This window comes from Rhynchophorus ferrugineus, unplaced genomic scaffold (genome assembly GCF_030347505.1).
Source record: "Rhynchophorus ferrugineus isolate W39M unplaced genomic scaffold, kcgeb_rfMv2 rfM10, whole genome shotgun sequence".
Lineage (NCBI taxonomy): Eukaryota > Metazoa > Arthropoda > Insecta > Coleoptera > Curculionidae > Rhynchophorus > Rhynchophorus ferrugineus.
In genome coordinates this window covers 4,602,787-4,619,504 of record NW_027472589.1, presented here as the reverse complement: position 1 = coordinate 4,619,504, position 16,718 = coordinate 4,602,787, and the positions used below count along the sequence as shown (strand labels likewise).

The 16,718-nt window shown below is 34.5% G+C and overlaps 1 protein-coding gene across 5 annotated transcripts in view; it reads left to right on the top strand.

Annotated features, from left to right (window-relative positions):
- zfh2 (Zn finger homeodomain 2) overlaps window positions 1–16,718 on the top strand; it is a 370,513-nt gene that overhangs the window by 174,357 nt on the left and 179,438 nt on the right. For all 5 annotated transcript variants that reach the window (XM_076415461.1, XM_076415462.1, XM_076415460.1 and 2 more), the window contains one exon: window positions 765–881. The gene's annotated coding sequence lies outside the window, so the exon portion shown is untranslated. The remainder of the gene's footprint in view (window positions 1–764; window positions 882–16,718) is intronic.

Sequence of the window (16,718 nt, the reverse complement as noted above, 5' to 3'; positions counted from 1 at the left end):
AACAACAGATCGATCTAAGGATTTATAATATCAAACTGAAAGCCATGTCTGTTTTTAAGAATATTTCACATAATTGTATCCACTAATATATTGACAATGATTCTCCAATATGATATCATCAACAATTTAATAAAATTGTACTCGAAACCAAACTTTTAAAGAAGATAAATAAATGATTATAACTAATTGGTAAAACATAATTTCTCAGTCAGTATTTTAAGAAAAATTATAACACTAGAGATCATAATCATAACACTAGATTTAGCCTTAGTCTTCGCGATAATTTTGACCCTGATATTATTAAAATCTTTTATAACCCGTTGAACAATCCATGTCTAACCAGAAACTTTTCACCCGATAATTTAAATACCTAAATACCGTATTACCAACGCAAACTAATCGATAGGGCTCTGTTAAGTAAACGTCGTTAAGTTAAAACTGATTAGAAGGGAAGCCGCACGACCGTATTAATTAAATAAATCCAGATAATTAACATGGAAAATCAATGAGGCCTCAGGGACATCTAAACAATTACGGACACTGAACGCTGATTTGTGAGAGTGAATATATATATATATATATATATATATATATATATATATATAAAATTGTCTTTTTTGTGTTTCAGAAAACCCGTATATATATATATATAACATGGAAAATCGATGAGTCCTCAGGGACGTCTAAACAATTACGGACACCGAACGCTGATTTGTGAGAGTGAATTCTTCTGTTTGTCTAAAATTGTCTTTTTTATGTTTCAGAAAACTAAACGGTGATATAAAAATTGTCCAACATTGAAGCCTTTCAATTACTTTTGTGCCAGAGATAGAATATGTTCAACGTTCCAGAGAAACAGTGAAAATCCAGCAAATATCCAGGTATCTTAAAAATCAGTTTATTTAAATACCTACCTAATAATAAATTATTTTTCCATTATTTCTTAAGGCATTTTTATATCTTAGGAGTATTTTTACTTTATGTTTTACTTGTTAATAGTGGTGTTGGTACGATTTTAAAAAGATCGAAATGGATATTAAAAATAATTCATTAAACCTAGCTTTTTTAAAAGTTTTTAAGTCCAGCTTCATCTTCTTTTTCCATTCTAAAGGCCCACTGGTCTAACATATAATTTATTTTTAATAAATATATCAATATTAAACGATGATAAATTGATACTATAACAATTCATATAAATATAGTAACATAGATATTCTCATTAGGGACATTATTTGGATTGCTATACATATATTTGTCATTATTGATTTTTGTTCGTCAGTTTACACATGAACATGATTACAATTAATAAATTATGAAGACCTTTAACCACAATTTACACTATTTTGAGTGTATGTAAGATCACAATTTACATTTGTGAATACGAAGAAGAATGTAAGACTCAGAAATACTACATTGTTCAAGGTCTGTTAATATGTTCTATAATCTTCAACGAAAAAATATGATATTATGAGTAAAATAAACTTCAGGGTTTGGAGTGATTTTGCTTAAAAAATCAGAAATCTTTTTCTTCCTATACATGGTCATTAGACATTAGCCTTAGTATTTTTAAGTTGAATTTTGGGTAAATATTCAGATGTCGGTCTTAGTGAGTATATATTATATAATGCTTCTTGGCACATAATTGACGTTCCTGAAGTTTCATCAACACTCTCACGTACTGTTTCAATATTAATATTTGAACAGTGGGTTTTTCATCTTCAACTGAGTATTGCTGAATTTCTCAATTACTAGTATCCTCGCAGTTGTCGAAATTTTATGAAAAAATCGCTCATATTTAGTACGAAATTTGTCAGATATGACCTCCAGATTTTCTGCTTAACAATAAAATAACTAGTTCCCTCGACTAGTGTTTCTCATCTCTTAAATTAAGTTAATTTCCCCACGCTGTACATTGTTATTAATTGAACGTTGTAAATATACAGACACAGATCTTAGTGAATATCCACTATAGAGAGCTTCTTGATATGTACAGTTCTTGTTCATTACACATAATTGATGCTATTGGATTTACATCAACGCTCTTTCAATATTTAATTATAATATTTTGATATTTCTTTTTAAACTAACTTATAACTTACAATTTGTTTCTACAGTGACAAAAACTAGGCACTTATCTAAGAAGACTCTTTAACCCTTATTTAGTATCTTAATAGAATAATATAAAACAAAAGCTAGTAACAATTTTTAGCGTATTTACCATTTAGTGTACCTCCACTACCAACTACACAAGATCACACAGTTTAGTTCTCTTAGGTCTGCGACCCAGTTTCAGCGTCCTTCAGGAGTGACAGCTTTTCGTTGTTAATATGGGAGTGGAGTCTTTCAAGTGACTGTTCCTATAGTATCTGACTTCATCCTGAAATATATATAAATGCAACTTATTTTGTACGCATAACTTAGATTTTCTTCCAAAAAACCAATACATTTGGTCGGTCGGTCGGTCGGAATGTGTGGCTGTGATGCGATTGTTTGTCCGAACACTCACTGCGATTTTGTGGAAGGAATTCGCACGGGAACTGAAAACACTGGTTGAATAAAAACTTGTTTATTTCAACTTAAAGGTCGTGGTGGTCTTTTATAGCCGGGAACCGCTTGGTACCAATCCACCGGCGTTACCAACCTTTGAACTTGGTGTAGGTGAATACGTGGCGACCTAAAGGGTTGTAGCGCCCGCTACATCACTCCCCTCCTAGTGGAGCTGCCGTGGAACGTATCTCTATGTGGTGGAGGTTCTGGAGTGCACCGGCAATCACGCAACGAATCGCCCAGGGACTGCGGGAATGGCGGTGTCATCAACAATTTTAGCCAAATAATATTCGTTCTTTGTGGTATGACACATGTATAGAGTAGATGAAGAACAGGACCCAAAACACTTGCGGTGCACCTGCTTTCGTTTCTTTCATTGTTGAGTAAGCTCCTTCTTGTTTTACTCTAAACATCCCGACTGAGATATAGCAGTTGGACGGGTATAGTATTCCTGAATTTTTCGACATTTCTCTTCACAGTTCTGCAATAAATTTTGTACAGAACTTGAGAACTGTCCCCAGCCTTTCATCGTTTTTGAAGTATTGTTCGTTCAACAACTAAAACACGTTGTTCCTCTTTTATGAACACTTTTGGGAGGAGGGTCCAACACGATAAATAACAAGTGGTGCCAAATTCAAATCTTGCGCAGTTTCGAGACAACCCTTTACATTTATTTACGATTATCATCGATTTTCATCCTTGTCTTAGTACAAAGTCTATCCCCGCGGCGTAAAAATTAATATACCAGTTCGTCGACAGTACGGAATCGATTCTCCATCGAACGACCGACGTTGCGGGGGGTCGGGGGGCGCGAAACTAATAAGGAAAGACTGATACAAAGCGGCTAAATTAATTTGGGGATCATCAAGGAGATGGCCGCCGAGTCTTTTTACTTCCCCGCGTCGATTCATTAACGGCATCGGGCCGATTGATGACTCAAGGGGGTGTCTCGCACATTAACCCCCTCGCTCGTCCCCCCTCGGACCTCCCCGCTCATACCGATAGGTTCGACGGTCGAACCGAACTTAGTCGATATCGAAAAATTAATCACATTATCAAACGGAGGGTCGGGGGCGGGGCAAGGAGGGCTCGGTCGTCGCGAGATTAGCGAGACAGATTCGCTTAACGGTCTCGGAACGATCGGGTCGTTTGGCTGATTGGGTTTCGGGTCGGTAATGACCGGGCGTCGGGCCCCGTTTTCATTAAATAGATGGAAACGGACGTGGACGCGGCGTTTTACGATCATCGCCGTCGCCGGAAGCGATCGTGCGACGGATCGCGACGTCCACGGGGCACTTTAAACCGGCGCCGGTGCGTGTGTGGTCACCTTTAGCAGTTGGCGACGTTCATATAATAATTTGGAGCGCACGGTCATCAGAAGGAAAATAATCAGTACAAGGGGGAACAAGCGCTCTTCTGGAAGACTGTGCGCAGCTCATACACTTTGTTTTGTAACTGCTGTTGGAAGTTTTAGTCTATTTTCCTTTGTATATCGCTCCTTTGGGGGCAACTCATGAAATTAAAAATGTATATGTTATCAAATATATGTTAGGATATGGATATGTTATATGTTACGATATATATGATACGATAATGGAAGTGCTAGTACTTCCTTAAGTGGTGGGAACTTAATTTAAAGACTAGCGAAGATAGTAATACGAAGTATTATCATTAACTTTTTATAAAATATTTTGGATCAAACACTACCGCTTGAAAGTCAAATATATATGAATAAATGTAATATTTAAGTGTGATATATGCACATTTTAATTACAACAAGTGTTGTAACTGTGTTTTGCGAGGCTATATAATATATATAATAGATAAAAATAGGGAACATTTGGAAATAACAAATCATATTCTATTAGAAAATTTTATTACAAAAATCTGAAAGTGAAAAATACCGTAATTATACAAAAATCATATTGAAATATAATTACTTGAAGTCCATGCAATATATTTACATAAAGACACTGTATTAAAACATTTTTACAGAAAGTTCATCAACTATATTTACTTTAAGATTTGATATTATGTAATATTATTTACGAAAAGTCCCGAAACCATCTTTGTATAACAGGTCGATTGAAAAGTCCCCGGCCTGACACATAGATGGCGCTACTAGAATTAAATCCATATGTTTTTTAGTTAGCACTAACCCTCAAAAGATGCATGCATAAATTTGACAGCTGTCGGGTCATTAGTTTGTGAATTATATCATTTTGAGTGAAGCAACTTTTGTTATTGCGAAAAAAATTAGATAAAAAGGAATTTCGCGTGTTATATTGCTTTTTGAAAGGAAAAAATACAGTTGAAGCAAAAATTTTGCTTAATGCCTAGTTTCCGGAAACTGCTTCAGGAAAATCAACCTTCAAGGATTGGTATGCTAAGTTTAGACGTGGTGAAATGAGAACCGAAGGCGGTGAACGTAGTGGACGCCCAAAATAGGTTGTTACCGACGAAAACATTTGAAAAATTCCCAAAATGATTTTGAAGGACCCTGAATTGAAATTGAGTGAAATAGCAGATACTCTAAAGATATCAACTGAAAGTGTACATCATATCATTCACGAATATTTGGGTATGAGAAGGCTCTGTGCAAAGCGGGTGCCGCGCGAGCTCACTTTGTGCAAAAACATCGACGACTTGATGATTCGGAGCAGTGTTTGAAGATGATCAAGCCTAATAAACCCGAGTTTTTGCTTCGATATGTGACAATGCTCCAAAGCGTGGAAAACGCAAGAGTCGGCTGGCAAGGTTATGGCGTCTGTATTTTGGGATGCGCATGGAATAAATTTCATTGACTACCTTGAAAAACTAAGGACCATCAACAGCGACTATTACATAACGTTATTGGTTAATAAACTTGATATTTGCAAAATATCATCTCCTAATATTCTTGTATTTTGGACAAACCTGTCTAATTCGTTCTCTTATTCTAATTCCGTATTCTTCAGCTTTCGTTGATTAAATTGTAATAACACTTCACCTATAAAAGAAAAATTTATTTCTTACTGAAATATAACATGACTAAAGTAAATCTCTAATTTTTATCAAATACTGCAATTTTTGCTACTATTTTTGATGGACAAAGCCCATTACTGAATTGACGACTGAACTGACTATACAGCTTTTGCTTGACATAATATACACTTACTAGCCTAAAACGAATGGATGGTTAATTGCAACAAAATGTGTATAAAATAACTACCACTATTATTACTTCTAGTAGTTACAATTGTATATTATTTTTCCCATGCCCTTGGCAATGTTTTTATTTCAACAACAAGAATAATTTTCTTCTTTCTTTTATTTCTGTGTAAAATTTTGGCATGCGTGATATGTGATTTTAATATAAAAATTTTCTGTGACCATTTTAATTTTTTTGTCCCTAAAAATAACCATGTAATTGTCTATATGTATGACAAGATTGCAGTTACTGAAAATATGAGGGAGTGCGAGGGAGAAGCTTTTTTATTTTACACTATTTGTGATGTAATTGAGAGAGACTTTTTTTGTCTCTTTTTTTTTGTCTTTCTGTTTCTTGTTGTTGCACTGGATCACTTTTATTTTCTATACTGTTGCATCTATTTTGTTGAGTCTATTCTACACTCCTGAGTCATTGGTGAAAGTCTATAACAAAATACCAGATCTTTGGCAACATTTGGGGGTAGAGGAAGTATCTCTAGATGGATTTGTTACGCCAGACCTAATTGTTTACCTAATTTTCGGTGTCGGTTTCACTTCCTTCGAGATTTGGGCGTGAAGGCATATCTTGATCCGAGGCGTTCTACCGTGCCGATCTGTTATCCCTGGAACAGCCTGCCGACGAAAAATTGTGTTTTTATGTTAATTCCGCCGTAATTGTCGTTTTGTTTTCTGCTGAATTATTTCCTACGCAAATGCGGAATAAAACAGGTCAGGACCGGATTGTATCTGTCTAGAGAAATACTTTTTATAAGGTTTTCTTCTTGTGTTATATAGTTATAACGTTCACTGATTAGAAAATTTAAAAAATCAGCTTCACTGATCATAATATAGATTTATCCTCCTACTCTTAATCAATCCTTTTGAGGTCAATGCTTCAATACTGTCAGCTCCTCTTACTGTATTGATATAACCAAAAATTATTAAGTTTGTTGTAACTCTGCTATATCTATATTTTTATTTGGTTCAGCATTTCCTCGTAATTTCGTAACCGTAAATGAATATTTATCACATTTATTTAGTTTCTATTGATCTAGATAAAGTTTTTAACAGAGTAAGAAGACAAACACTATGGGTTATATTAGAACAAAGAGGTATAAATAATGAAAATCTCAAAATAATTCAAGAAATAGACAGCTGATTGGACAACAGATCTGCAGAAAATCTTATGTGAACCTTAGTTAACTGTTAAGCTATAATTAACAAAAACAAAATGAATGTGATGGTGATGAGAAAGTCATTATCTGAATATCTAGTAGATATCAAAAATAACGGAAGCCGGGAGATGTACAAACTTATACATAAAAGTACTTTGATGTAAATATCAAATAAATAATGAATATAAAACAAAACTAAAATACAATCGTACAAAGGAATTTACAGACCAAACCTAACTAAGGATGGTATTGGCAAAGATAAATGAAAGTTAGATACGGGTAGTAGAAATGAAATATTTCAGAAAAGTCAGAGGTGTAACAAAGAAGTAAGTACATAGAAGGTAGATGACTCGATTAGTGGGGACACTGACAGCGCTTGGTAGATAAAGAGGTAAAGAGAGTATGGAGAGAAAAATATCTGGGGGCAACCGATGCGAACCTGGGATGAATATAGCAGATAAATACTCAACACTGCTGTCATTCCAACAACAAAAGAAACACTACTGGACACAATTATTATGGCAAACCACATATCACTGCTTAGGGCAGTAGAAAAAGTACAAGAAAATTCAACTTAATTGCTCCAAATCTGTCCACGTTAATTTTACATTGCGACGAAATAATAAAAACTTAATTATATCACTCAATGGATGCCCGATTCCTCAAGTAGAAACAGCTAAATACCAGCAATAAATTGGAAACATAATGTTAGACAAAAAGCAAAACACATTAGAACCAAAATAAAACAACTGTACTGGTTAGTCGGAAGATACTCTCAACTTGATCTAAAATCAAAGAGGTTGATTTATAAGGCAACTATAAAGCCAATTTGGACGTATGGGCTGCAAATATGGGGTTGCACTAAAAATTCAAATCAACTAGTCGTCCAACGCTGTCAAAACAAGGTTCTTCGATTGATTACCAATGCCTATCGCTACGTAACCAACGAAGAATTGCACGATGACTGATGATCAAATGGATTTGCGAAGTTATCCAAGATTTCGACTTGAAACATGAAAGAATATTACTAAATTATACTAACGTGGAAGCAATACAACTGCTGGGTGGCGCGTAGAATGTCAGGAGATTCAAGCGAACCAAACCATACGAACTTTAATGTAAATTATAGCTATAAGTTGTTATAATTTTATAATTGAGGGATACATATTGATGTATTTTCTCGCACTCGTTTTGCTTGTGAATTAATCAAAGTACAAATGAAAAGTAGTAATAAATCAATTTATAATTAAGATTGTTCTAAGCGTATCTAATAAAGATGTTATAAAAAAACATTAAGGAAAGTAAGAACTATTATTTTAGTGTAAAGATGTATTTTTTATATAATACTGATTTATATAAATGTATTGCAGGTATCTCTAAGATAGGCTCGTGTCTATTCAGTTAAAAGTCGTTCCGATACATAACAACAATAAAAAAAAAAGCGGCCGATAAAAACCTGTGTCTTACGACGGATCTGTAAACCCGCTAAACTGATTATATCGAGTACCACTCGAACTATCCAAGTACCCGATTATTATTTAATTAACTCGTCAAACAGTCGACGGTTCGGCTTTAATTGACGTTCAGCTTCGTTTGTTTATTATCGCAGATAAAGTCGATTTACACAAATAAAAGGGGTTTTATTGCATTTTCTTCGGTCGGTAATTAAATTACGACTTTGGAGGGACGCGGTGCGCGCGGGAATCGTCATCGGCCGGGGCTTCGGGACGGTTATCGGGCGAAAAAATCACGAGGAACTGGTCCCGGCGTGAATTCGGTACAGATACGTCGAAGATTATCCTTTGGAACTTATAATTTTCTAGTGGTGACTAGGGATTATACTGCTTTGTTTTTAGTTGATGAACTTTATATTGTTCTGCTATTGTTCTCATATATCCGTATAGTATATACCTATATGGTCACATGACCGTGTCGAAAGAGCCATATTGGTTGAGGAGCTGTCCAATGTTAGCACTTCTTCAGCATTTCGAAACAGTGTGCCAGTCAAGATGTACGGCATCAATCTAAACAAGTTTTAATCAGAAGGTGCTATGTCTGGTGAGTACGCTGGGTGCAGCAGATATTCTGCAGCGAACGTTGTCATGCAGAGGATCACTGGGTCTTTCACCCGCTATTACTGGTCTTTTTTGTACCAACACATTGTTCAATTTATTTAGTTGACCATGGTAGGCATATACAGCAACAGTTTATGCTGGTTTCAATAGCTCGTAATATCTTGTTAATATCATATCATCATGTGCACCTCAAGACCTTATGATCATGAGTATTTCGCTTTAGTATCGATGTGGATCACTCTCTGAAACTAACCCACGACTTTCTTCGCTTGGGATTGTCATAGTATATCCAGTTTTCGCTAGCTGGTTCCAGTACACCACAGAAAACTATTCTTTCTTTGCCTGACAAGCAATAAATCCATTATATTGAAATTGTTTGAAATGACATTATCAGTCCATTCGTGTGGTAGATATTTTCCCTTATTTTGGATTCCTCCCACCGCTTCTAATCATCTGGAACCAGTGGGTTGATCAACTGCTAAGTTTTCTGAAGTTTCATTGAGATTTTGAACTTTGTTCTCATCAAATAAGCCTCGCAATTAATTGGCCGTTTGTCATTGACATAAAAATCACTACTTTTAAGTCACTCACCATCATCACCATGTTTGATGGGCTCGACATCGACAGCCGATTTATTTTTCTTTTAATTATTGTTCTGTTAGCATTCCAGAATCTGACCAATGGGCTATAAGTATTTGATGAGATTTATGTTATACAATGACATGTAGAAGTTCACTTCAATAAGTGATCTGTACAAACTATAACTAGTATTATATTTCATTTAATTACTATTTTATGTATCTATTAATCAGGTGGGTTGGTAGTAAACGTTTTAACCTACGCACTTCACTGACATTTAATTGTTTGGCGAGTACATTCGGATGTATTGACACTCTTTCAGAGTACTGTACACTGGTATTTCAATAGCACGCAGTACTTTATTCTAGAATCTTTTAAGCACGAATATGTTAAATATGGAAATCAAAAGAGAATTGACGTATACAGCAATTATACATCTTATATATCTGGTTCAGTTTAAGGCCAAGTTGAATTTTTTTCAATGAAGCAACAAAAGTAGTGTGGAAAAATCAATTTTGAGCGTTCCATGAGTAGCTTTGTATTAACTGATTAACTCGGTAATACTAAAATGTCAAAACCATCGAGTTCAACACTTAGGTTAGATTGTTTAAGACAAATATTGGCACTTTCAGCAATAAATGTCGCTGATCAATATATATATATATATATATATATATATATATATATATATATATATCAATTAAGATTAATAATAATTAAGAGAATAATTTTAATATTTTTTAAATCAAGCTTCTACCATTTTTGCTCTTCAGGCGACGGTTTTAAATTCGTTCCTGATTAGGGCTCGGTGGTGTTAAGCACTTAATTTGACGGGGTCGTGTTTTAAACAGTAACAGTGGCAGGGGGTGTAACGAAAATCCGTTTCCATTAATTTGAACGACGAGAAACTCGGTGGCTGAGGATCGGCCTTTTGCTTTTAATTAAGCGACAGGGGACGGGTAAATTGTCGAAGTTTACGCAAATTTTCGGCCGTGTCCTGAGATAAATTTATCACAATTAACGAAAATTGCCCGATTCCCCGGTAAGCGTTGGTATTATCGCTCAGGCTTGGTCAGATTTGTTTTATCGCTGCATTTGATTTATAAAAAATGATCATGTGCATTAATTTTGAAATACTTTTAGCCTTTTTATGGAAAAAATTACACCTTATCGTATCATATTAATTATTATCCGTCATTAACTGTGTAGGTGTTAACATTTTATGTCAAATTTTAAAGCCTGTCGAAAAAAATATGTTTAAAAACTAACTATAAGTAAGCATCAGCAATAAATAAAATGGAACCACACTTTTTCTGTTTCATAATGACATTTTTTACACTTTCTTTAAATCTACTTACAAGTCATAACGATGCGCATAGTAAAACGTAAATATTCTACTGTAAATTTGTCAAAATTAGTTCCATACTCTATTATTATAAATACTTTCATATAGTAAAGTTTATGTCAAGAAGCATCTAGAAAAATTCAAGGACTCGCATAGAATTACGTTATTTATTTTCGTGAATAATGAAGTTAGATGGTTTACATTCAAAAACTGATATATTTAATTTTGGAAAAAACTATTTTAAATATTATTTACACCTATTAATATCCCTTCATAAATTAACAAATTTTCATTTAGTATTATTGCGTAATTCAGTTTATGCAAACGTAAGTCATGAGACCCTCAACACTACATTGGGAAATTATACATAAAAAGGCTTTATAATGTAAAAGAGAAAAGAAAGATTGTTCCAACACGTCGGTTTCTTAATAAGCTGGGACTATAGAACAATGAATTATAACGCTGAATTGCATCCAGCATATTCAGGGGTTTCACAAGATCCAGTACTATCTCCAGTACTATATGTTCTGTACACACAGCCAAACTATCGACCACAAAAATCATTACTTTGGCAACATATGCAGACAACACAACCATCTTAGCATAGAACCTCCCAACACACCTTGTTAAAATACAACTGTAGCTGAAAACAAGGAGTATTAAATCAAGTGAAAGAAAATCTACCCATGTAACATTCACTCTGTTTATAATAACATGCCCTCAAGTGAATATCAATAATTGTCAACTTCCCAAGTTGAGGATGCTAAATATCTTAGTATGCCTCTAGGCTGACGACTATTCTGGAAGAAGCACATAGATGCTTGACGAAAACAATTTGGATTTAAACTATATCAAATGTATTGACTTATCGGGTGCAAATCCAAGTTACCACAAGATAACAAGGTATAGCTATACGAATCGATACTTAAAGCCTAGTTGTCTGTAGTGCAATCAGACTAACACGTCAATTGACAAGTCCCCAGCCTGGCACATAGATGGCGCTACTGGAATTAAATCCGTATGTTTTTAGTTAGCCCAAAGCGTCAAGAGATAGCTGCCGGATCATTAATTTGTGAATTATAGCATTTTGAGTGAAGCAACTTTTGTTATTGTGAAAAACATGGGTAAAAAGGAATTTCGCGTGTTAATAAAATATTGCTTTTTGAAGGGAAAAAATACAGTTGAAGCAAAAACTTGACTTGATGCCGAGTTTCCTGACACCTCCCGCAGGAAAATCAACCATCAGCTATTGGTATGCTAAGTTTAGAAGTGGCGAAATGAGCACCGAAGATGGTGAATGCAGTGGACGCCCAAAAGAGGTTGTTACCGACGAAAACATTTAAAAAATCCATAAAATGATTTTGAATGACTTTAAATTGAATTTGAATGAAATAGCAGGCACTCTAAAGATATCAACTGAATGTGTACATCATGAATATCACGAGTTCACCAGTATTTGGGGATGAGAAAGCTCTGTGCAAAGTGGGTGCCGCGCGAGCTTACTTTTGAATAAAAACAACGACGAGTTGATGATTCGGAGCAGTGTTTGAAGATGATCAAACACAATTCGGCTGCCAAGTTTATGGCGTCTGTATTTTGGGATGTGCATGGAATAATTTTCATTAACTACCTTCTAAAAGGAAGGACCGTCAACAGCGACTGTTACATAGCGTTGTCGGACCGTTTGAAGAACGAAATCGCCGAAAAACGACCGCATTTGAAGAAAAGGAAAGTGCTGCTTCACCAAGACAATGCGCCGTACCTCAAGTCAGTGAAAACGATGGCAAAAATCCATCAATCCACCGTATTCTCCAGATCTGGCCCCTAGCGACTATTTCCTGTTCTCAGATCTGAAAAGAATGCTCGCTGGGAAGATATTTTCGTCGAATGAAGAGGTGATCGCCGAAACTGAGGCCTATTTTGAAGAAAAGGACAAATCCTACTACAAAAATGATATCGAAAAGTTGGAGGGTCGCTATAATCAGTGTATTCACACTTGAGGGCAAAAAAATGTATTTTATTATGGTAGATCGGGAACTTCTCAATTGATCTGTTATCTAATATCCTTCTAGTAACGAGTGTTACTCAAAATATTTGTGTTAAGTACTTTAGAAGAGTGTTAGTGCACCTGAATGTACTCGATTTCAGCTAAATGTGCGACGTAATGATAGTAAGACTAACTCATAATTAAGTAAGATAATATTTTATACAAGAAATCATTTCGATCACAAATTATTTTCTGTATGTCATGTATATAATTCAATCATAATGAATGCTTATTACCCACGGGGTAGATTATTGACCATTAAGGGTGATAATTAAAAACAGGCACGGAAAGAACCCGTTGAACAACTTCTTGTTTGTTTCAACATAATTCTCCTTCGATTTAACGTATTTTACATGATGTTTACATTGTTGCGTTGCATCGCCAGGCCCCATATGGCATACCCTTATCGATAATCCACCCTCCTGCCGCCTTCAACCCGCTCCAATCAATCTAATTATCGCCCGCCCCCTCGCCCCTCCGGGACGATCGGAAAAAATCGATTTTTTCTTACGCCACCCCACCCCGCGCCCCCGCCGGCGGCGTCCCTAACAGCTGAGTCCCTTCCGCCCGTCCGGTCCCCCAATGCAAATAGGTCTACATTAGATTTCCTTACATTATTGAAGACGGGCTTTGATTAAGGCCTTATTAACGTTTTAGCTGCCATTACTGCGGCCACATTTCGTGTCCCAATCGCATATTAATCGATATCGATCGGTTATGGGTAGTCTTTCGCGGAATTCGTACGGGAATTATTGAAGGATGTCGTTCGGCCGTTTAAAAGTCCCGACGACCAGTCACTTTACATTGATTTTTATGTTTCACGGTATTAAAATAATTTTAGATTCGATTGTTGAGCTCTTTGATGGCAGTATAGCTGTTATTTATGTAAAGGCGCCTTTAGCAATACTCAGCTACAATATGCATACAAATTGTTATATGTAGGTATAGTTTACCGACATTTCTTTTCATTAATTCTCGATATTTTTAATCGTAAGTGATTTAGAGAATTACCTCGCGCCATTACATAGGCGAGAATGATAATTCGGTTTCTTTATCACTTTATCTGAAGTTACAAAAAATAAATAAATATATTAGCGCAAAAAATCATCCTGAAAATATCAAAGGAACTTCCAAGAACAGCACTAATTAGGACCATCAGCCTGAAAAATGTTTCATTCAGACTACAATAAATTCCACAACTATGGAAAGTGGCTGAAGTAACTACGATTCCTAAATCAAGATAGCCACCTCATGACCCAGCGTAATTCTGGTGAATATAACTATTTCAGACAATTATTCAAATTAATAAAACCAATTATCGAGGAAAGGCATTTTATTCCAGATTATCAATTTGGTTTCGGGAAACAACATTCCACGATTGATCAAGTTTACAGAATCATCAATGTCTTTTAGATGTTGCTCAAGTTTTCGACAAAGTTTAAGGCATAAGATTAAATCGCTTCTTCTTGGAAAATAATCAAACAATTTTAGAGACACATATACCCGATACTTCAAGTAAACCAAGATGATATCCATTCTGAGGTGAAGAAAATGCAAGCAGGTGTGCCGTAGGGAACTGTATTTGGATCAGTCCTTCATCTGCTGCACACTGAACACTTAATTCTACATTCTACAATCAATGAAAATATTGTTACTACATTCGCAGATGACACTGCAAGCCTAGCCATTGGAGATAACAACACTGAACAAAGAAATTTTAACATTAATTAAATTAATTAACAAAATAATGTGAGAAAGTCAAGCTGACGTACAAAAAATGTGCTGGTTATTGTGTATTCGCACCTCTCGGAATATGATAAGCTTTTTCTTTACGAACATGTCTTGAAACCAATGTAAACTTATGGTGTTCAACTCGGGGGTTGTACACCATAGCTATATAAATATCATACAAAGGTTCCAAAACAAGGTACTGCGAAGGTATTGTTGAGGGTCCGTGGTATATTCGAGCCACTTTATATTAATTTTTATATTTCACTATATCAAAATAATTTTCGTTATGTGCGGTTGTTATTTTTATATAGTCTTTGATGGTGTTACGGCTGTTATTTATGTAAAGACGCACTAACAATACGTAGGTACAATATGCATACAAATTGTTATTTGTAGATATAATTTACATACATTTCCTTTCATTAATACTCGATATTTTTAATCGTAAGTAAACTAAATAAAAATATATTGTTTGTAATAAAGTATGAGTAATTTTCTGTAGATTTCAGTAGTTTAAAATATATTTTCTACAAGTTCATTGACGATAAAAGTGTTCTTAACAGATATTCTTCATAAATTTATTCTGTTGTGCTTTATTGTGTTACACAAACAAGATGATTCAGCGTGATAGATTCCCAAATTAAATCAGACTATTTAAGCTAAAATTAAGAGTAACACTTATATTATAGTTCTATACCAGTTCGTATGGTTTGGTTTCTTTCTCTCTTCTGATTTCCTGCGTGCAGTAGCTGTATATCTTTCACGTTGCTATAGTTTAGTTACTAAAAATAAATATCTGGAGAATCTTTTTTAACAGTTGAAAAATCCTCAATAACGCCAAGGAATTGGAAAGAGATTGTTCATCATGCTCTAATCAAGCCTAGCTAAACAATTAATTGGATTATCTAAAGCGTCAACATCTAAAGCGAAAAAACAGCCAGAATTGGTAAATAGGAAAGGTCTTCCATCACGACAATGCTTGTTATTTCTATGTTATTTCTATTTTTTGTTTCTATTTCCGCAAAGCCTTCTCAGTGCTCCATGATAGAAAACCGATTTCGAAATAGTTTCGTCAGAAATAGCAGAAATCTCAGAAGTTCTGCAGCGGTGGTGTTATCACAAAAAGTTCGTGGATCAAAACGGCACATATTTCATTGATCAGTGTATCTAAAATAGTAAAATCAAAACGAAATAACTTATTCAAGAACCGTTAATAATAATATTGTCCATATAAGTATTAGTTACATAAATAGAGAATAATGCAATAGAGTCTTGTTTAACAGTAACTTATGAGTACTTAAAACATTCTTTGTGTTAAGCTATGAAAATTAACCCTTTTAATTTTCATTACTTTATAATATTTCAAACTTATTGTTCTACCACTTTAATATAAAAATTAGTATTTCGATGTTAAAATTTTTGATGAACTTTGATGACAAAGGTGATAAAAGTAATAATAGAAATCAAAATGTTAATTTTTTAGCATATATAACATTTTAGCATTCTAAACTAATACAGTAATCACATTGAAGCTGAAGCTATGAGTACTATATACATATTTTTAGAGTACTTAGATACTCAGTTCAGTTCGTATAACCTGGGCTAAAAGCGGAAGAATCAATTTCTGAATATTGCAGTTGAAATTTTACCGAAATTACGTTAACATATATCGCCCGTGAAAGCAATTCTTCTTCTTAATATTCTAATGGGAAGTTATTGTAATCATCTTGTAGTGTTTGTTTTATTAGTCGAAATAAATGATTCTATCCAAACAAAAAGTTAATGTTTGCACAGGAGAATATCTCTAGTTTCAATATAGAAACCCGTTTCAATAGAAGAATAATAATCATAACATTAATGAAAATATCAGAACCTATATAAAATTAATTTTACATAGTGTAGTTAATTTTGAGGCCATTTTCATGTAAAGTAAGTGACATAAATATATAATTCACATTATTTTTGTAACAAAATAAGTATAATATTGTTTTAATTAATATATAAAGTGGCCGGTTGTATTTAAATTATTA